A 23,447-nucleotide genomic window follows, 5' to 3' on the forward strand; every position below is an offset into this window, starting at 1 on the left:
GGAGATGTACTCCTATGGGAAAAAATTTACTCTCTGCTTGTGAATTTTTGCCACTTGTCATGCTTTTCTGTAATCTGATCCACTTCTCTGTAAGAGAAATGGAGATTTTTTTTTTTTTTTTTGATGGAAACAAGCAGAATCGGAAGTGGCCTGGACTGGGTGCTTGCTTTTTCGGTTGCTCATATCAAAAATGGGTATCAGACTAGAATTTTATCTATTTGTCCCCTTCAAATAGGAGAGGAGATGATGATGATAATGATGATAGCTTTTATATGGCACTTTAAGATTTGCAAAGTGCTTTACAAAAGTTATCCCATTTTATCCTAAAAACTATCTTGGGAAGTAGATACTATTATTATCCCCATTTTATAAATGAGGAAACTGAGGTAAGATTGAGATTAAGTAATTTACCTAAGATCAGAGGCTGGATCTGAATTCCAATTTTCCTGTGCTCTGTTTCATCCTTCAGCTCAACAAAAAGGGATGGGGATGTGGCTGATGTCACCCAAGAAAGTTTTCAAAGTCTCTAAATTGAAAATTAGAAACATGTTGATTGTTCATGACCTAGTTATTCTATATCAACAGTCAATATTTGTTCTTTATTACTAGGCTTTGCTGGCCAGAACCCTTACATGTCTGCTGCTTCCAAAGGTTATTTTCCTTTACAAGGGCTTCTTCAGAAAAGTTTTTTGGTGGAACATGTGTCTCTCTTCTAAGAAGCTCTTGCACCAATTATATCTCTTAACATATGTACACAGCCTCCTGTTCAGTCTTCTCTCAATCAACTGGAAGTCATGTCTCCTTTTTCATACCAGCAGCATAAAAAATGCACCACTCTTGAATGAAAACCTGTTTATAATTAGATTGGGTCCTGTATCATAAGAAGTTTTAATAGCTTACCTCTAACTACAAATGAGCACTCCTACTTAAGAACCACTCCTTCCCCTGAGGATCCCTATAAACACTAGTTTGTATAAACATGCTACCCTTCAATTTAAGAAAGTGTTGTGTCTAATATAACCAAAAAGAAAAATCCTTATTTGGGAGATTCCACATCCATCCTTCTGTTCTTTCTCTTCTAAAATAAAATTAATATATCCAAGTGAAATAAATCTCTAAGCCTTTACTTCCTTGGCAATATCATTTATATATTTCTATAAGGACCCCATCCCATATAATATAAGAAGTATTGTGAAAGCCATGTAGACTTAGGCTGCACACTAGGGGACCATCTTGCAAGTAAGAACATATTATATAATTGACCCCAAACCCTAAAAAGATTTAGAAACAGAGAACAAGAAATCATGCCTTGTTTCCTAAATGATTACAGTGTAATGTGAAGCACATAGTACGTGCTTACTAAATGATTGTTTAATTAAATTATATTCAGTTGAGTGCAAGAAAGCACAAAAGAGGAGATTAGGAAACAGGAATCTGAGACAGTATCCCAAAATAGTGAATATAGACAATTAGTCTTTTAGTACCTTTAGTCATAAATGTGACATCATATCACACAGACCTAGGTGATGTTTCCTTTGAGAAATTGAACTGGCACATAATCATTTGGAGATGGGATTTTCTTTGGGACATCACTGAATAAAAGTGAATGAAGGGCATGGGTGTACTTCCTATTAGTTATATATTAAAGGGAACATAGTATTTGATTACTGAGCAACCTTCAAGGTAGGAGAGATCGATCATTCCACTAAACTTGGTGAGACAGCCTAGTGTGCTCACTCTCCAAGCACTATGAATTACATCCCCAAACCGGATGTCATATTAGTCATCCCATTTACAGGATCAGTAATCTCTTTATGTAAACTCTCCAGTATGGTGTGGCAGCAAAAACACTATATTTAGAGTTAAAAGACCTAGGTCTCTATTCTAGCATTGCTACCTAATGCCAGCTATGATTTTCAGAAATTTATTTTTCTTTTCTGGATCTCAGTTTCCAAGGTTTGAAAACTCTGGTTGATTTTTGGTCTCATCAATATGGATATTTTCTCTAATGATGCAACTTGCATGGTGGTCTATATTGTGTAATTCTTGTCCATATTCAACCATATATTTGCAATTGTGGGAGAGGAACTTCCTTATATTCTCTTGATATCACATGATGTCAAGAGAGTATAACTGACCAATGGTTATCTTTCATTCTTGCTTCTCCCTTCTTCTCCCACCCCATTTCTGTCTTTGATGACACAATTTACTCCACTTCTCTTGCAGAGTCCCTCAATTGTAATGTGTTATAACCTGATCTTCCATTGCCTTTGAATGATCCTTGACTTCAATTCCTTGGGGACTGAAATATTTCCTGACTTGTAGACATACACCATTAATTCAAAGAACATTCATATTAAAAAGATAGACTTTAGTTTCAGAGAGAAGTTTGGGAAAATTAAAGGAATTATGTGTTTTTTTAGAGATGATCTAATATTTTCTCTTTCTCTAATTCAAGTCTCAGTTTCATTCATTATTCATTTACAATGTCTGTCTGAGATGTATGCATGGATATATGTTGCCTATGCAACTTAATATAGTTTGACCAATGGATATTCATCACTCCATTTTTTTCCTATGTGGTTTGTTAAGCCAAATTTTTTTTTTTAGGTTTTCAAGAATATCATGTAAGAGGTTCTATACTATTCCTGGGCTTGATGTATTCAACACAATATGATCTATAAAGGGGAACCTCCAGAAAGCCTTACCCACTCTAGGGAATCCTTCTTTGATTTGAATATTGAACTAGACTTCCTCCATGATGCAAGCAAAACGCTTTGGGGAACATATGTTCCTCTGTTTTATGTCCTATTTTATATTAATTAGAAGATCACTGAACAAGATTAGCTCATATGACTTTTGCATTTACATGGTATGTACCTTACTGGAGGAGAGCTTTTAAAATATCAGATTTTTTTTCCTCTACCAATAACAGTGTTTTAAAAAAATCAACAAACAATTAGGACAGCAGGCTCTTATATTCTTTATTTCAGTTGTGATTGTAAAGATGTGGTTTACTATGGAACAACACTTGCAAAAAAGACTATCTGTTCTCACGGTGGATATCTTTAAAAGACATGTTTACTTTCCTAAATATTTTGTATATATAAGAAAGTAAGCATGTAGATAAATAGTTATTAAATAATAGATATATCCTAATATCTATTACCTTTTTGAATAATAATAAGCTCTAAGGTTTTCTCCCCATGTTTTTGATACCCTCATACTTTTCAGGGTCTTTAGAGTTGAATCCCAACATTTAGCACATTGGTTACCTTATAGTATATGCTTAATAAATGTTTTTTCATTCATTAATTTACTTTTGCATTATTCAAGAGTCTAAAATGAGAGGCTACAATTGTGAACTGCTAATCTTGGGAATTCTCTCATCATGGGATTTGCCAAACTTGCTCTGCATTAATTGGCCACCTGTGACTCTTGATCAATGGGATCTAAAGAAGAAATTTTCCTAGTTCATGAGAATCTTACACATCAGAGGGCTTCAAAAAGGCAAGAGCACTTTTAGCTACATGCAGGAAGAGTGCTATAGAAATGGAAACTGTATAAGAGGAAACCCATTTTTAACAATGTCTTCTAAGTAGGAAAGCACCTGTGTGATCCATATTTGTTGGGTCTATTTTGGAGCTGTCTCTTCTTTAGGGAGGTTGAGTGTGAGGATCATTTGTGTTTGGATCCAGAGTTTCTCAAGGGATTATAACCAGGAAGGAAGTATCAAGGATGTATACACCCCAACTGCCCAGTTTAGGCCAGTGCTCCAGGGCGTCCCTCTAATTACCTAGTACATGTCAGTGTTAAGTAGCAGTTGAGAATAGTCATTTTTACAGATGTGTTACTCTAAAAATAACATCCCAGACCCATAATTTGTAGTCATAAGGAGTCCAATGAAAAAAATCTGTGCCTTTTACTTGAACTTCTATATCCAAATGCTTGGTATTTTTACTATATGGAAATATAATAAACACCTTTCTTTGGGTGTTTAATTAATGAACAAGAAGAGCCTGCAGAATAACTTGGTTATCTAATTTGTCTGGAACATTTGATACATGAAGAGGTTAAATGTCGAATTAGGTTAGAAAAGAAGGATTATTGATCTAGAATTGGAAAGGACTTGAGAGGTTATTTAGTTTAATGCCCTTAAACAAAGTCCCAGGGAACTTAAATGACTTTCCCAATGTCATAAGGTAGGAAGTATCAGAGGCAGGCCAGTTCCTTTGACTACTGTTGGGGTTGCCTCTATTGTACCAAAGCATAGGCTTCAAATAACTAACTAAGGAGTAATCTCTTTTATACTATACATAATAAGGAAACTCTGAAGGAGAAACACATGCATAAGGAAAATTATTCGGTAGCTAATTAGGCTATTAGAATATTCTAGGCAGATGATAAAGTTTAAGTAAGAATGGAATTGTGAGAGGAGCGGGCATCGATACATGAGGTGTTATAAATAACAAAATAATAAAATAAAAATAATAATACCTAGCATTTATATAATTCCTGCTCTATGTTCTGTGCCAAGTGCTTAACAATATATGTTCTATATTGTATAATTTGATCCCCTGGGAGGTAGGTGCTATTATTATTATTATTATTATTATTATTATCCCATTTCACAGTTGAGGATATTGAAGGTAAATGACATGCTCAGGATAAAACAGTTGGTAAATGTCTGGGGCTGGATTTCAGGTTATATTTTCCTGACTCCAGGCTCAGCACTCTATATAGTATGCTACCTACCTGCCTTTAGGTGTTATAGAGGTAAGATCTATATCTACATATTGTTGCAAGACTGTATGTGTAATGGATAATGAAAAAAAAAGAGCTGAAGATGCTTCTGAGATTTTGAGACTACGTTATTAGTGATGCCATTTCAAAAATAAGAAAATTAGGCAGAAGGGAAGATTTGGGGAAAGAGGATGTGTTTTGGACATATTGAGTTTCAAATACTGGAAGATAGCCAGCATGGTGAGATGGTTAAACTGGCACTCAAAATAGTCAGTCAAAAATTAAGTATTTACTAAGTGTCAAGTGTTAAATGTTGAGGATACTTAGAAACACAGTAGAATAAGATAAGGAGAAAGAATAAAGAATGGCGCTCCATATTTAGATTTTGGGATCACCTGCATGGGATCAAAACTGAATGCATACATATAGATGAAATCATCTAGCATTAGCAAGTAGAAAGGTAAAAGGAAAGAGTCATAGAACAAGCCTTCCAGGAGAATTTTGAAAGACACAAAGTTGGAAGAGGAGAACCAGAAAAGAAGCACAGGAAAAAGAAGTACCATGAAAACCAAAAGAGAAGTATCCAAAATAAGGAATGTTAAATATTATAGAAAGGTCAAAAAGGGGAGTAAATGAGAAAGGGCTGATGGATTTTTACCCCCCCCCCCAAAATGATCATTGAAAATTTTAATGAGAGAGATTTTAATAGAGGAATAAAGTCAGTGAATTAGATGAATTAAAGATCAACTATTCTTTCTATAAATTTAGCATTAAAGGAAAAACTTTTAAAGCCCTTTAGAAATCAATGCCAATCTATCATTCCAGACTCATTGAATATTACATCTCTTCTCCCCTGTTCTGTAATTTAGCCAAACTGACCTTATTTATCCTCATTCACAACACTCTAATTTTCATCTCAGATGTTGATGATGTTGGCTGTCCCCTGTCTCCTCCCTCCTTATCTCTATTTCTTAGTCTCTCTCTTTTTTAAGGTGCAGCTCAAGAACAATCTTCTGCATGAAATCTTTCCTGATCCTCCAACTACTAGTGTCCTCCCTTCCCATCTATTTAGATATCATGATATAATTGCTGAAGAGGAAGGTATAGAAGAGCAGTAAGAAGCAAAGAATTTGCCAATACTCATACTTTTGTGTTTGAAAGAAAGAAAAAGCATTAGGTAAGACACCCAGGAATATAACATGTTTAGGAAAAGCCATTTTTCAGTTAACCCCAGGAAGTGAAAGAAATCCAAGAAAGAATTAAGATGGAGTTAAGTTTGTTAACTCAAGGTTAGTTAACTCAGAGCAGTGTTCCAGAAAGTGCAATTGAAGGGGAAGTAGATAAGGATGGGTGAGGAGGGGATTAGGTTGTTAGATAGGAGAGCTTAAGGAACGGTGATAAAGAAAAGATGTTTTCCTTTAGCCAGATGGTAATTCTGCGGATTAGAGAAATAATAAACTGGATTTACTAGTCACTGCAGAGGTAGTCTACAAGTAGGCAGCGCTTGTAGGATGAATTGACCCAGAATCTAATTAGAATGTTGGTTTGATGGAAGTTTTCCCAACCATACTTCCCAGGTAGAGTCTTGGGTGATTGTAAAAGTGGAGGAATGTACTTTAGGGCAGCTGCTAAGGTCATAGAATTTGAGAAAGTATCTTCCACTGAATTGTTCTATTATTAGGGCCAATTTTAAGCTAAAATGTATATTGGACAAGTGTTGTCCTAAGTGTACTCCTTGCTTCATTGACTGCTCCATCTTCTCTCATCAAAGCACTCTCTATGTTCTTGCTGCCCACCAAGCCCAGTGTCTGCCACTGGGACACCATTCATGTGCTTGGCTTTCCTGGCAGCACTCCACTTACCTGGTCTATAAAATGCGTCAGTCCTTTGTTCCATCTGTGACGAGTTCTACTATTTGTCATTGGAAAGAAGTGCCTTTTCCCTTATTATATGTCCTGCCCCTCCCAACCCCAACCGTTAACATAGTTACATCTTAACAGGAAAGAAGGAAGCTTTTTGGATAATGGCTGAATCCATAGGAGTTATCCTTTTTATTTCAGGCATTGTAGCCACCCCATGGGGGAGAGATATTATCTATTGTTTGTTGCTCTTTAAGTCATAACACAAAAAAAATCATCTCTTCTGTCCATGGCTGAGGTTAACCTTGCTTATAACAGTGGGTGAGCAGACTAAAAAAAAATATAAGAAAGGGTGTTGACATAGAGAATCTAATTTACTTTTGACCCATTTAATTCTGCTACTAAGGTCTTTTTGCAAACTAGTTTATATAAGAATTTTTTTAGCTCAATCCTTTAGCCTCATCCTTACTTTAATCAGGACACTGAATTATTAATTAGATGAGGGAGTAAGAAAGGTCAACCTGGAGAAAAGCATTTTATGAGGTATATCTTTTAATGAATTGCTAGGATAGTGATTTAATTTGATGGTTAAAGTGAAGATTGAAGCCAGGAAGGAAAGAACCTCAGCATTAGGAGGAATGTCAGAAGTCATTTAATAAAATCTGTACCAGAACAAGAAGTCACTGTATGATATTTCTGATTATCACTCATCAAGCTTCTGGTTGAAGACTCTGAGAGACAGATAACTAATTTGAGATGATATCATTGTATCATATTTTACATATATTTTATATTACTAATAATATATCATAAGGCTAGAGAAAGAATTGTGATTTCATTGGAATAAGGAATTCGGGTGAGAAAACTCTATACCAACCCCCCTCCCCAAAGTTTAAGAGAATTGATTAGGACCCTGAGAGGTCTAGCAACTTGCTCAGTATATGTTAAAGGCAGGATTTGAATCCAAGTCTTCTTGGCTTTAAGACCAGTTGCTTTCTCTCATTGTTATGACATTATTATAATATGACATTATGACATTGTTATGTACACTTTCATTGTTATGAGAATATATTCAAGTAATTTTGCAAATTAAAGTTCTATGTAAATGTTAGCTATTATTATTAGTTATTCCAAATCAGCCTATTCCACTTTTGTACAGTTCTTAGGTAATTATCCCTTATATTGAGATGAACTTATATTGAGATACCTACCTTATTCAGTATCTTAGTACTGTCCAAGTTCTGTCCAAGAAAAACTCAGTGTACATCTCTCTTCCATTGTCCTCCATACAACCTCCCTAACTCTTAGCTAATGCAGTTGGGGTTGGGGATCTGTGAAGGAATTTTCCCAGGTAAGTTCTATGGAACAGACTAATGTTTTCCAAACCGGGGAGGTAGCTACCACTGGGAAGTTCTTGAATTCTTACACAGGAGAAGGAGCAGAATGATCTTGGAAACAAACCAGATGAGGAGTAAGAAATATAGGTCATGAGCTGGAGTCCTTAAGCAATGATGGAAACAGAAGCAGGATCACAAAACTAACATCAACACAAAGATTAAGGGGGTTGGGGAAAGGTGAGATCTGGAGTCCAGAAAAAATAGCCTTATAATGAAGCAAGTATTCTGGAAAAAAAAAAGTTCTCTAATTCTTTTTTTTTTTTTTTAAAGAGCTCTTTTTTAAATTAAAGAAGAATTTCTCATTGTTATTAATGATAAGGGCATATTCTAAGTAATGGCACACAAAACATGAGTAATTTCTAATTTTCTTAACAGTCTTTTAAATACTTGAGGATAACTCTTATTTATACAGTCAAATATTCTCCAGATTAAACTTCCCTAATTCTTTAAACCAGTCTTCATTTAACATTATTTTCCATGCTCTAACCACCTTTATCAATCTCCTCTTGACATGATCAGTTTTTCAGTGTTCTTCCTAAACACTGAAAAACTTATTCTATCTTCCTAAAATGTTGTTTCCAGAAATGAACATAATCCATTAGATATGGACAGAATATAGAGAGACTATTGTTGCTTTCATACTTGATGATTTACTTCTATTAGTGCAGTCTTAAGTAATATTAGATTTTTTGTCTGTCATACTATTGAATCATTTTGAAATGTACTAAAATTAACTGGTTTTATTTTGCAGTCCTCCTTCATCTATCCTATGATCATGTAATCACAGAATCAGAGGCTTGTTTCAGCTCAACACAAGAAATAACTTTTCTTTATATTTTATCTTTTCCCTGGGATTTTGAACCCAGGGCTGCCAACATACAATGCCTTGTTGAGTTAATATTTTGTATTCTCATGCCTATCTAGCTCAAGTCTACCCACCCAAGGTCCCACTCAAGATCAGCCTAGGTCTTCCCTTGTGGTCTTTGAAATGCTTGCTCCAGAATAAACAAGCTTCCTTTTTATTCCTTGTCATTTGTTCTACCTTCTAGATATGATTCCAACAACACATTCTTTCCAGCATTTTGGCTACATTTTCTCCTCTATCCTTGATTTTGATCAAAATTTGCCACTTGTAGAAGGTTTTTTCTAGTTCCCCCAAATACTAATGCCTTCCTCTTTAGTTTTACTTTCCAATTATATTGGGGTATATCTATCTATCTATGTAGGTGTATATGTATGTAGATATATAATATAGATCTACATACATATGAAATAGTGTCTGGCACATAGAAATTATTATATGTACATTTTTATATGTTGTCTCAATCAACCAATCAACAAACACTTACTTAGTACATTCTATATACCATGTATTTTGTGAAGCACTAGGATATAATAAAAAACAAAAGATAGTATCTTACTTACTGTCAAATAGGGGAAATAACATACAAATCTATCTATCTACCTATCTATCTATCTATCTATCCACATACACATATATGTAGTTATATGCAGGATAAATAGGACATACTCAACAAAGGAAAGACACTAGAATTAGAATACATACTCTTTGAGGGTAGGGAATATTTTGCTTTTCTTTGTCTGGCAGACAATGTCTAGCAGAAAATTAGCACTTGATAATTGCTTATTGATTGTTAGAAGGGACCTCCAAGGCACTATAATACCAACTATGTCCTACTGAGAATAATTTCTCATCATCTCCAAGAAGAGCTTTCTGTTTGAAAGTTTCTCTCCAGTGAGGGGAAAGCCACTGTTTTTGGAAATAGTGCATTTTCAGTTCAGATTGCATTTTCATTGCACTTTCAGTTCAGATTATTGGGAATATCTTCCTTACATCAAGTTTAAACTTCTCTGCTGTTTTCATGCTTTGGGCGTGGTTCTATCTTATGGAAGAGAGCCAGAATATTCTCTCAGTCCTAGAAGACAGGGGAAGTTTCCTCAAGTCTTTTCTTTTTCAGGCTAAAGTATTCCCAATTTCTCCTATTGGTTTCATATGTCATGAGTTCCAGTCCTTTCTCCATATTAACCACACTTTTTTGAACACATTTCAAATAATCAAAAATTTTCCTAAAATGTGCCCTTCAGAACTGAACAAAATATTTCAGACATGGTCTGACCATCACCTTCCTCAATCTGGATACTATAATTTCATTAGTGTGTTTGGTTGTCATTATTCACTATTCACTAATATTGAGTTTTAGTTCAATAAACACTCCCACCACAGATCCTTTTCAGTCTAGCTATGACCTATCCCATCTTTCCTTGTGAATTTGACAATTGTTTTTAGCCCACATATTTCATTGTTATTTAGTCATATCAGTCATGTCTGATTCTGCGAGATCCCAATTGGAGTTTTCTTGACAAAGTGGTTTGCCATTTCCTTCTCCACCTCATTTTATAGTTGGGGAAATGGAAGCAAATAGAGTGAAGTGACTTTATCTAGGGTCACACAGCTAGTAAGTGTTCGAAGCCAGATTTGAATTCAGGAAGGTGACGCATTCTGAAGCCCTGCTCTCTAACCAGTGCACCATCTAGCTATCCTAGCTCACATATAATCACATATATCAAAAGACAAATTAGGGAATTATACAACATATCAGCCATATTACTGAATATAGTTTTATCCTAATTAAAATAATCAGTACAAAGTGGGAATATTATTGTGGTGTAGGAAATGATGAGCTTGTGGAGTTTACACTTATTTCTATTTTATCTTAGGTTTAACCCAACATTTTAGTGTATCTTTTTGTATCTTGCTGTCACACAATGTGTTAGCTACCCCATTTCAGTATAGTATAATTTGCATATTTGTTAAGCATACTATGGGTGCTTTACATAAGAAATTGAAAAAAAAATTAAATAGCATAGGATCAAGGACAGGTAGGGATCTGATTTACTTGATCTTAAATAACAACAGGAACCACGTTTATTTATTTATTTTAAATTTAAATAGAAAATATGAAAAAACCCAACAACAAAACATTGCCATGTGCACTGCAGAAAATGAGAGATTCAAAATATAAAGCAATGAATTTCCATTTCAAGAATGCCTATATAATAAATACTTCCAAATGTGTTCAGAGGTGTCCATTTTTCTTTGTTTCCCAGTAGGTTTTTTTTAGTTCTCTGTTGTGTACTTTTTACTTTATTCTTTTTTCAGCTCTTCTCTTCACCCCCAAGAAAACTACAGTTAAGAGCAAATATACTCATATCTTTATACATATTCACATACATATAGATCTATAAACCATACAAATACATACCCATTTACATTCATATGCATTTATTTAAGAATGTAGTTTGTTTATTCCCTGATTCTCTGAAGGTGGATTGAATCTTCTTTCAAAAGTCCAAGTCTTTCCATATTTTTCTAACTCCACAAGATCATCATTTCCTACACCACAATAATATTCTGACTTTGTACTGATTATTTTAATTTGTGTAAAACTATATTCATTAATGTGGCTGACATATCCATGTAGTTTCCTAATTTTATCTTTTGATTAAATCTATTTTAGCTTTAACATTGTCTGGGATGATTACTACTCCTGCTTTTTTTATGTAGTAAATTCTATTCCTGATCTTTATTTTTATGTTTGTATCTCTTATTTCTTATCCCTCCTGACTCCTCTACTTTATTTCTACACACTATCCTGCTGTCCTATTATTTAACGTACTTCCCCAAAGAATCTTCCTTTATTCTCTCCCCCTCACTCTATCCCTCTTTAACCCATTCCTGTTAATTTACACACACTTCTATGCTTCCCCATTGTCCTATTCCCTGATCCTCTTATTCCTTTACAAATTTAGAAGACTTTTATTTCCTCCTCTCTTTAGCACTGATTTGATCCCTCCCACTCCATCTTTCTATCCTCTTATTTCTTTTTGAATTTAGAAGACTTTTATGCACTTCTCTAAATATATGTCTTGTTCTTTCTTTAACCCATTCCTGATAAGAGTAGGGTTTCAGAAGTACCAGTCTCCCTCCCCTAATTCCCCTGTGTTGATTCTTCTTCTTGTACCTCATTTATATAAAATATAAATATAAATGTATATAAGGTAAAAATCTTTTCCTAGAGGGTTTTGCTTTTTAGAATCACATCATACCCAGTTCTACCACAATCTTTCTTTTGAACTTCCTAATTACTAATTATAATTAATATTTCCACATGTAAAACAAAGTTTGTCCTTATTGAGTCCCCTGTAATTAGTCTTTGATGTTTATCTTATTTTTTTCTTAAATCTTCTATGTCACATTTTATATTAAGTTCATGTCTTTTAGCAACCAAATCTTGAAAGTCTGGCAATTCATTGAATGTTCTTGGGTTTTTTTTTTCATTCAGGATTATTCTTAACTTTACTGGATATGTTATGTGTGTATATACATATATATACACATACATACACACACACACACACGCGCGCGCGCACACACACACACACACACACACATATTTTCTTTTTTTTTCTTATTGCTCACAATATATTCTCCTTGATCTAGAGGTTTCAGAATTTAGCTATGATGTTTCTTTGGGTTCTCCTCATAGAATCTCTTTTAGGTAGTGATTATTCAGTTTTTTTTTTCTTTTTCTATTTTACCCTCTTGTTAATAATTCTTCAGGATTCAGGATAGTTTTCTTTTATATTGTATCAAGATTTCTATTTTTTCTGTAGCTTTCAGGTATTCTGATTATTATGTTTTCTCTTTTTGATCTGTTTCCTAGATCAATTGTTTTCTTTATGAGATGTCACACATTCTCACATATTTCCATTAATATTTTGATTTTATTTTATTTTTTTTGTCTCCTATAACTTTACTGGCTTTTCCCTTTTCCAATTCTAGTTTTCAAGCAGTCACTTTCTTCCTTAAGATTGGATTTCCTTTTCTAGTTGGTTGACTTTCTTTTCATAATTTTTTTGGTTTTCTTGGAAATTTTAAAAATTTCTCTCAATCTCTCTCATTGGATTTTAAAAATCTTTTTAAAGTTCTTCTATGAATTTTTTTGGCAGATGACCATTTAATGCTATACTTTTTGTTTCAGAACCCAATTTTGAAGATGAACCTCACTATTATCTATTCTTAAAATAACTTTCTATGGTTTGGTTCTTTCTCCTTTGCCTGTTCATTTAAAAAAAATGTTACTGTAATAATGTCTAGTCTTAGGGTACAGAAGATGGTGCCTTTGGTGTCTGGTCCTTCTTCAGTTCTTCCTTCTGACCTGGAGCTAAAATTAAAAAACTCTGCTCTCATGGTCCACAACCATCAGCAACCTTGTCTCATTTCTTCTGCACTCATCAAGCACATGCTGATTTCTTGGGTGCATCTTGGCAGCACAGCTGGGGTTAGAATTCCCTCTCAGCAGAGGTTCCCTCAATCTTTCCTGACTCAGATGCCTAACTCCCCATACTGTGGGGGTCCCTATTCCTGTGACTGGAACTAAGGCTGTCTCCCAAACTCAGTAGCCCCAGGATTCATCAGGCTGTTTTAGCTGAGCTAGCCTGGAGGTGTTTACACTTCATAGTGACTAAAACTCTGTCCTGGTATCTTTCTTCAGATCTTCTCAGATTGTTCCAAGAGGACTGCTGTTCTGCCTTAACTCTTGCTTATTTTTACCTCTCTATGTTTGCTCTGAGGCTTGAAATTTTCTGAATCACTTCTTTATCTTCCCCAAATCCTCTCTCCATTTGATCTTTTGACTATATTCAAATCCTAAATTAGATTTCACCTTTGATTTGACCATTATTATAGTATTTCAGGTTCTTTTTGGACCATAATCCTGCTACTTAGACTTTTAGCTATTTTTCCTACCTTTATGACACTCACAGACTAGTTAATTCTGTGTGACATTTCTTTCTTTATCTAAGCTATAGATGAAAATGTAGACTAAAGAGGCAGCATGACATAATAAATTTGAGGTCAATAGACTTTGGCTTTTACTTGTATGACTTGGGCTAATCACTTAATTTCTGCACTTCAGTTTTGTCATTTATAAAATAAATAGATTGCATTAGATGATATCTAAAATGTTGTCCATGTCTTTGTCTATTATCCCCTGAACAGATCCAAGGACAGAACACTGTGACACTCTCTATACCATAAAATTCCTGAATGGTTGACATTATTTCATCATTCACCTTTCTTTCTGTCTATCTTTAATCAACATAACTACTATCATCCACCTTTCTGCAAGGTGTGAATGTGAATAACATTTTCTTATTGGTCAGTCTAGTAACCTTATCAAAAAAAGATAAATGTACTTAAAGTTATGATTTATTATAGATGAACCTATGATGGTTTATAATGAGTACTGTTTCCCTTTCTAAATATTCATTAATCATCTCTTTAATAATGTGTTCCAGAATTATGTAAGGAATCAAAAGCAAACTCACTGGTTTATTTTTAAACAATTTGCCACATTGACCTTTTTCTAAATTAATACCTTTGCTCATACTCAATCCTGTAGCACCTCTCATTTTCTGCATGATTTTTGCAGAGACCAGTAGCAGCTCAAAATAATGGGTTATAGTTCATCTAGACATGGTGTCCTAAATGTACTGAAAACAATTAGGTGTTTTAATTATCTTCTTTATCCTTTTATTCTTTGTTAAACATTTTGTAATACACTTCTTATTCTAAATCTGATCCTCCTTTGGGAAGAGAAGATAAACAAAAGAGGAATGAAGCAGTTTTGCTTTCATTTCATTGTCTCATCTTACCCAAAGTGAACTCCCATTCCTGGATATAAGTTGGATATAAGAGTTTCCTCTTATATCCAACAGAGCAAAATAAGCAAATACAAAAAACATTTTTGATGCAATTTTTGGTCTTCATTGGAAACCCTAATTCATTTTGGACTTAATTATTTCTGGTACTGTATAGAATGCCAGGCCTGGAGTCAGGAAAACTCATTTTCCTTAGTTCAACTCTGACCTCAGACACTGAGCAATCACTTAATTGGTTTGCTTTAGTTTCCTCATTTGTAAAAGGAACTGGAAAAAGAAATAGTAAACCACTTCAGTATTTTTGACAAGAAAACCCCAATGGGGTCATGGAGAGTCAAACAAAACTGAAAAAAAAAAGTTAAAATTCCGGATGCTATTCTAAAGAGACCATATTACTTTTCTTCAGCTACCTCTCATAGTTTCTACCAATTTCAAGTCTTTCAGGAATCTAAGTAGGTCCAGAAGTGCCCTATTGTTATTCTTTATTTCTTTAGATAGCTCCTTTTTCCTTCCTCAACAAAATAATGTGGTCCTTGAAAGAACTCCATTATTCTTGGGTCTCATTACCTTCTAAAATTCTGAGGGATGGCAGTCATTTTTCCTTTGAACTCTTTGAATCTAACTCTATTGTATACAATAGGCTTGCAGTTCCATGTACAATCATATTTTTTTCTATTTTACTATGCTGTAAAAATGCTTCTTGTAAGTTCAGAAAAAAAATAAATAATTTTTAAATAAAAAAATAAATCTTCTCTAGCCTGAATGTCAGGTATGACTGTCATTTAAGGATGGGAGACTTTTTTTTTTAATAATTTTTTATTGATAGGACGCATGCCAGGGTAATTTTTTACAGCATTATCCCTTGCATTCATTTCTGTTCCAATTTTTCCCCTCCCTCCCTCCACCCCTTCCCCCAGATGGCAAGAGTCCTTCACATGTTGAATGGATTGCAGTATATCCTAGATACAATATATGTGTGCAGAACTGAACAGTTTTCTTGTTGTACAGGGAGAATTGAATTCAGAAGGTATAAATAACCCGGGAGGAAAAACATAAATGCAAGCAGTTTATATTCATTTCCAGTGTTCTTTCTCTGGGTGTAGCTGCTTCTGTCCATCTTTGATCAATTAAGGCTCTCTTTATCAAAGAGGTCCACTTCCATCAGAATACATCCTCAAACAGTATCATTGTTGAGGTATATAATGATCTCCTGGTTCTGCTCATTTCACTCAGCATCAGTTCATGTAAGTCTCGCCAGTCCTCTCTGTATTCATCCTGCTGGTCGTTCCTTACAGAACAATAATATTCCATAACGTTCATATACCACAATTTACTCAACCATTCTCCAATTGATGGACAAGGGATAGGAGACTTTAAAATGAAGTGGTAACTTTTTTAAAACAAGGGTCCCATAATTTCTACTTCATCAACTATTTTCTTGATTATAACCTGGTCCAGAATAGTAGTTCTCCTTGTTACTTCCTCTTCCTTTTGAAGAATGAAATTGTTACCTAAACAAGTCAAGAATTTGTATTGGTTTGCTTTTAGCTGGGCAAGAATTCCATCATCTGACTGTATAGTTTGAAGTGACTCACTGTTACTAAATCATACTCCCAGGATAGGTTTCTGATGTTTCCCAAACTTATCGTCCATTTCTTCCTATTGAACAGGTGATTTGCAATATAATCACAATATATTATTACTTGTGTTTCTTCCTCCTTTAGTCTTCTTCCAGATACTTTATACCATCCTTCCTTGTTCAGGTTCCTGGATTTCCTCTCAGTAATATATCTTCTTGATTAATAACTCTATTTAATAATTCCTTTTATTTATTCTGTTCCTTTTAAATATATTATCCCTTTCTGTTGCCTATTCTAGTTATGAATTACAATCCATCAAATCTCAAATTTGCCTTTTTGTATTATTACCTTTAATTCACAGTGCAGTTGTATACAGATGTTAGATGTTGTCTACAAAGACAAAGTGATACAGCAGAGAGAGGGGGTGGACCTTGAAATCAGGAAGTGCTGGATTTAAGTCCTGCTTCTGACACATATTGACTATGTAACTCTGAGCAAGTCACTTAACTTTTCAGCGTACTAAATTGCAGAGACTATTCTTCACAGAGAAGGTGCTAGTCTACATTGTTAAGGATAACTTCTTCATCCAGAAGTTCTCTATGCTAATTAAATCACAATTCCAGTCCTTATCATCCTATTAGAGGTAATATTTTTCTTTCTGGATGTTGCTTCCTGTGAAACTACTGATCTTCACTTCTACTCTTCTCTTCATATCCTACTTATTGCTCTTTATAAATGTGACATAACAGATTTAGGTGGACAATTTATTTCTTTCCCCGCCTAATATTCAATTGGACAAGTGTTTATAATTCCTATATCTTAATCCCTGGTTTAGAAATCCAGGTCCCTTTTTTCAAATACCATTTTCTAAAAGAGTTTTTCATTTATCATTTTTTTCCTTTTTCTTCTGAAGGCCCTTCTATCAATTGGCAGAAATAAGGCAAACACCATCTCTGCTACTGTAGTCTTTAGTTTCTTCCCAAGACTACATATTTCTGAGAGATATTTTCAAGCTCTCATGAGAAGCTTTCAGTTATATTCCAAATATATATACTAGGACTACTTGACTTTTTGTTTATAGGATCTGATTTGGAACTGATTGTCATGTACACATAATGTTTATATGTCTCTCTGTCTATCATCTATCCATCTATCTCCTTCTATCTATCTGTCTGTCTGCTGTCTGTCTATTTATCTTTATCACACATACTATTTTTCAGTAGTTGAGTTGCCAAGCATCAGGATTTTTACCTCTTCTTCCTGTAACTAATGTAAGGTATCTTCTCCTGGGAAGAAACTTCAGATCTTTCTTATCATTCTGTAAAACACCAGAAGCTAAGTCCTCCTCTACTGTCTTGGAGAAGAACCTCAGATTTATTCTGAGATCCAAGAGTTCAGTGTTCTTTCTTAGCTTCCTTTCTTGTATTACTTCTTTCACCCTCCAACCTGCTGACAAAAAGTTCTGACTGTTCTTGACTTCACTTGGAGTTTTCTTGGCAAAGACAGAAATATTTTTCCATTTCCTTCTCTTGCTCATTTTACAAAAGAGGAAACTGAGACAAATAGGAAGTGATTTGCCCAGAATTATACACTAGTAAGTGATTGACTTTGAAGCCAGGAAAATCTAGATTTCATTCCTCTCTTATATGACTATTCAAGTTACTTAACTTCTCAATGATCTAGGGGACTCTCAAAAACTTTAATTTTCAGAAAACTGCACTGGAAGAGAGAGTATCCTCAGAGGGATTTCACTATGCTGGGAAAAACACAGGTCTAATTCTTTCCCTATTCATTTACTCTGTAAAATCATCATGGTGACTCCTTCAACCAGCCCATTTATAACTTAGGAGATGTCTTAATGATTTGCCTGAGTCTCAGAGAAAGTAAATTACCATGCTTATATACCTAATGAGTGCCAGAAGTGGGCCTTTCCTGACTCCAAATCTAGCACTGTATTTATTATAGCCACATTACCTCTCTGCTACCTTCCAAAAGACTATTAAATAAAAGATCTGGGCTTCTGTTTTGCCGAATGGCTTTATTTCCTAGCTTGTAACAATTGTAGTACCTTAAAAATTCATCTGGCTCTAAGAGGAAGACTCAGGCAATTTAAAATCTTCTGCAATCCATTAATATAGCTCATCAGGTACTAAATTTAAGAACACCCTGAGATTTATTTTATTGAAGAGATTCATAGTCTTTTTCTACAATAAGCAGTCAGAACCTTTGTTTTTTTCAAGGTGTCAAATTTGGATCTGAAAACTATAATTATACCTATACTTATACTGATGTGGTAGAAAATTTGGCATATTTTTCAGGTAGTTTCTTTGTTCAAGCCTAAATAATCTTTTCCAAATAGGCTGAGAAACATTTTCCATGCCATATCCCAGAAGATGAAATGGCCCATTTTGTCCTTGAAATGAAAATGGTTTTGGATTAAAAAAAAAAAGGGTCGAAGGTAGGACAGGAAGAGACAACCAAGGCCAATTATTGTTTAGACATATAGGTCATACTGTAAGCCCCACTTACTCTGCTCAAGCCTCTTGGACCTTGGTGTTTAACCCTCAAGCTTTAGCCAGGTCCTACATTGAGCCAATTATGGGAAAGACCAATAACAGTCACAGATGGGATTCAGTGGGATGTTGGCAAACCCAAGTCATGCTTGTAATGTGACACAATACAATTTATTCACCTCTTTTCTTGTGCCATTACCACTCCTTCCACAGTCTTACAAATGTTCTTCTGATCTGTTTTGTGCCCCTGCCCCAATTTCCCTCAATGTATCCTAAGCTCAAAGATTTTTTTTTTTTTTGGCTTTTGTCAAGACAACTTTTTGACCCAACTAAAAGATGCTAAGGGTTGGTCCCCAAATTCTGTTCACTCTGTTTGACATTATATCTGCTATCTTCCCAATTTTACACAAATTGTCTGTTCTTCCCATGCCAGAAATGTTCTCTTTCATCATCTCTGCTTCTTTGAAACCATAGCTTCTTTCAAGGGTTCGAGTCAAATGCCAGTTCCTACGAGAAGCTTTTTTCTGATTTCCTTTATTCTCTCCTACCTCCATCTTCCACCTCACTCCCCAACATTATTTTATTTTTCAATAATTTTTGCATTTATATATATAGTGTTTCTCCCCCAAAGGATGTAAATTGCTTGAGAGCAAAGACTATTTTGATCTTGTATTTGTATGCTCCAGAATCCAGTGCAGTGCCAGGGAAATGACAACTAATAAATGCTTGCTGAATTCAATTGTTCATCTGAATGGGTGTCTAATGGATAATCAAGATGCTCAAAGCCCACTGCTGGGAATTCTTCCTTAGAGAAGTATAAAAAGTGAGTTCAGGAGTACAATTTGGATAGGCAGCAAGCACTAAGCTGAATCTGACATTGGTGACTACCTCAATTTTAACCACATTTTTGTGAGCTCTGTAGTACTATTAACCACAATTCAGGACCAGCACCTGAACACTACCATGCAAGAGGAAAGAAGAAAGCCACAGGCAAATTCCATATTTACTATATGTTTACCATGTTTCTCCACCTTACCCCCCAATTTATCTATTCCCTATATTTACTACAATGACTCACTCAATTCTCTTTCATCCAGTAAAGGTCAATTTGATCCAAGTGATATGGCAGCAGCTTTTTCTTTTCTCTCTAGCCCCTTAAATACCTCCATGGAACTGCCAGGGCAATCAGCTGCCGTTTCCTTCAGTCATTTCCTGTAGTCCTGTTATTATGGGCATCATCCCAAGGTAATCTTCCATACACGCGTCAAAATGCCACCTGTTCTCTCTTCTGCTCCCTGCTCCCTGCAGTGTGCTATAGAGCCCAATATACTGGACAGAAGGAAAAAGGAAAAGATTAATTTTCAACTTTCAATTCACATTGGATTAATATTGCATCGTTACCTTTAATTAAAATTGTGAAATACTTTGAGTTCTAACACTCAACTCTGGGTTCTTAAACCTTCTTTAGTTCCAATCTTGAGGAGAAAATATTTACCATGTTGCCTGGGTGAAATTTTGCCATTGCATCCAAGTTACAGATGATATTTTTGGGCAGTTTCTTTATAAAAATTGGGAATTTTATGTCTAAGAGAAAAAAGATGGTGAGAGTTCAGGGGATGACATCAGGGAAAAAAGAAGCCTCTAAGATTGTTAATGAATTAGGTTGGCAATCAAGGATCATACTTGGAAGGAAATCTCACAGGATTTCAGATTTGATGCCTGTTTTTGACAGAGTTCAAATAATGTGCCTTTTGGCTAGCTTGAAGTGTGGGAGAATTGAGTCTTTCTTCTGTTCTCCAAATCCATAGTTCCCTTTCCTATAACTTTGTAATCAGAAAAAAAATCTTCAATTAGAATGTGACTATTTCACAAAATACTTGATTTATATCAATGATATGTTTGTCATTCATAATCTATAAGGACTCTATCAGCTTTCAAATCCAAAACTTATGGACTTGATGAACTGAGATTAAGGGCATATTTACTGTTTAAAACTGGTCAGCCTACTTTAAAACTTGTTTGTGCTTGGAATCCATTTATTACTTAGCATTTTTATGCTTGTTTGAGGGTCTGGTAGTTATGAATATTCCTCTCCTCCACCCTTTTAGGTGCTACTGACCTCATTCTACATTCTCTCATCTAACCTTTTTTTCCAGATGAGGAGGTGTGAGTCAGTGTGAGCTGCTTCAGGCCACACACAGTGAATTAGGGTTAGAACTGGGCCTGCTGCTGACTAATCCCAATGATAATTAGAATATTTTTCCCATCAACCTTTTATTATTTGTTCTCTAATAAAAGAAGTCATTGTAGAGTGTATCACAGCAGAGTCATTTTGGAATGTTAAATATTATTGTTATTTTTAGTAGATTTACCTTCCGGATTATGTTTTGCTTGGATTAATATTAATTTGTTTTCCTTGAGGTCATAAAAGCCTAGAAATATGCTGGTGTGGCTGGGCAAGAGCAAGCCAGGATGAAAACTTTTCAATGGAAAGTCCACTTATAAATAATCAAGCATTAACTAGATATGGCTTTTGTAGTTTAAGGTCCTGAATGCTTAGTTCTCCCCTAGTAGTTATCATCTATCCATTTTAAGTGACAAATGGGCACACTGGACTAATGATCTCTTCTGATTTACTCAGAGAACCAGAGCAGAATAAAAAGAGACTAATGATCTGAAGGAGGGGATTTAGCCCACTTTTCTGCATTTACAAAGAATAACACTTGTTTAAAAGACAGTTTTGTAGTCATAGGAAAAAAGAGAGAGGGATATGGGATAATTTGTACCAAACAATTTGGCTATAGATTATGACCAGTTTCTTAGAGAAGACAACCAATATCCTTAGAACTAGTATTTTATTTTTCCCTATGCTTGGGATGAACTCTCTCTTTTTGAGATTTTTTATGATTCAACTCAATTGTTATCTCTTACAAGGGACCTCTCCCGATTCCTTCAATTGTCCCCCAATTCCCCATCATTAAATAATTTTCTATTTAACATATATTTTCTATTTAATTATCTATGTACTTATTTCCTCAATAGAATGTGAGCTCTTTGTATACCAACTACCTCACATAGTCTCTGGTATATAGTAAGTGCTCAATAAATGCTTGTTGAATGCAAGGATTTATCACTCAATGGAGGGTGATAAATAAAAAAGAAGTATAAGGATTGTATGAGCAAAATACTACAGTAGTGTTTGTCTTCTCTAGCTAGTTGGTTAGCATCTATGATTTAATGGAAATTATTCCATGTCCCCCTTCCCTTTTTAATTCTCATTTCTTGTTCCCTAATCCTTTCCCTCTGTTCATGTGTGAATCTGCACAACTTCTTTCCTCAAGCAATGACATCTGGTTGTGTGGCTTTTCACCAGGCTGCCAACCACTGGACCACCTAAAGAGGGCTTGATTCTTTTGTTCACAAGGGGAAAATTATCAAGGTTGTTCTTGGGCTCCTCTGCAGACTTAAATTATGATACTATGATTTGTGGTCCATGGATGTTCCTACAAATTGCAATTTCTTCTTCCAACAGGAAAAAAAAAATCTCTTCTTGTATATATCCTTTTCAAGGCTGTAGAATTGCCTATCCAAAAATAACAATGAGCACTTGTGAGCAGCATAGTCAAGTCCAACAATGTCTCCCGGGTCTAAGCTGAACTTTGGAAGGGATCAGTTAATGGTTTATGATGTTTGCATTAAGTTTAGGTTTTAAATGTATCTTGAACTTTAAAAATGTCATTGATTTATAGACCCAGTGAAGAAGAATGAGTGATGATGGTTCTTTTTAAGTGAACTCATTTTCCAGTTTGACCCAGAAGGGAGATGGAGAATGCAGGAATGGACATATTCTTAAACATAAGCCTATCAAAAATATACATAAAAATAATTTGGAGAAACTTTTCAAATGGGAAAAGAGTTGCTACAGCATGTCAGTATAGGACATCATTGAAAAAGTTGGCATCAAACTGGTTCTTCTCTTACTTTCTAGAAGCAAGTACAATATAATTAATATTCTAGGTTATAGGAGGGGGTGGAGAGTGAAGAAGGTAAGGAGGTAGAGAAGTGGGGAGGAAGTACCACATTGTTATCATATTCCCTAAGAGAGAATTGCAATAATGGTAAAAAAAATTCTTCTGTTTTAGAGTACTTCTAAACTCTACTAAAAACTATCTCAATAAAAGAGTAACAAACAACAAAAAAGATCTATTTATCCTTTTCTTTAAAACTTTCTGGTAAGTTTTTTAGTTAATTGTTGTATAACCCTTTAATTGTAAAGGAAATGCTTGTTAGTGTAAAAAAAATCTAAGCTTCTTTTAATGAAATTTAAATATGGAACTAATTTAGATCTGTTCCATTTCATAATGCTTACCAACTCAAGAAGATATCTAGAGTCTTCTCCCATCTAAAGGGCCACCACTAAACAATCCCAAACTGATTAGTATTTAAACTATTTTTAAAGACCTCCAAAGGAGATTTTATTGCCTTCCTGGATAATCTATTTTATTGTATAATAATTTACACTAGCAGGATGTATTTTTTTCAGATTTCAAAAATAATTTTATTTATTTTGTTTTTAATTTATGAACTAAAACATTCCAAAATGCTTGTTTT

General features: G+C 34.6%; 1 protein-coding gene across 1 annotated transcript in view; it reads left to right on the top strand.

The window, feature by feature from the left end:
• The window catches only part of LOC127538646 (uncharacterized), a 61,652-nt gene that overhangs the window by 34,496 nt on the left and 3,709 nt on the right, over positions 1-23,447 (top strand). The gene's annotated exons all lie outside the window — the stretch shown is intronic.

This window comes from Antechinus flavipes, chromosome 5 (assembly GCF_016432865.1).
Source record: "Antechinus flavipes isolate AdamAnt ecotype Samford, QLD, Australia chromosome 5, AdamAnt_v2, whole genome shotgun sequence".
In the NCBI taxonomy this organism is placed as follows: domain Eukaryota; kingdom Metazoa; phylum Chordata; class Mammalia; order Dasyuromorphia; family Dasyuridae; genus Antechinus; species Antechinus flavipes.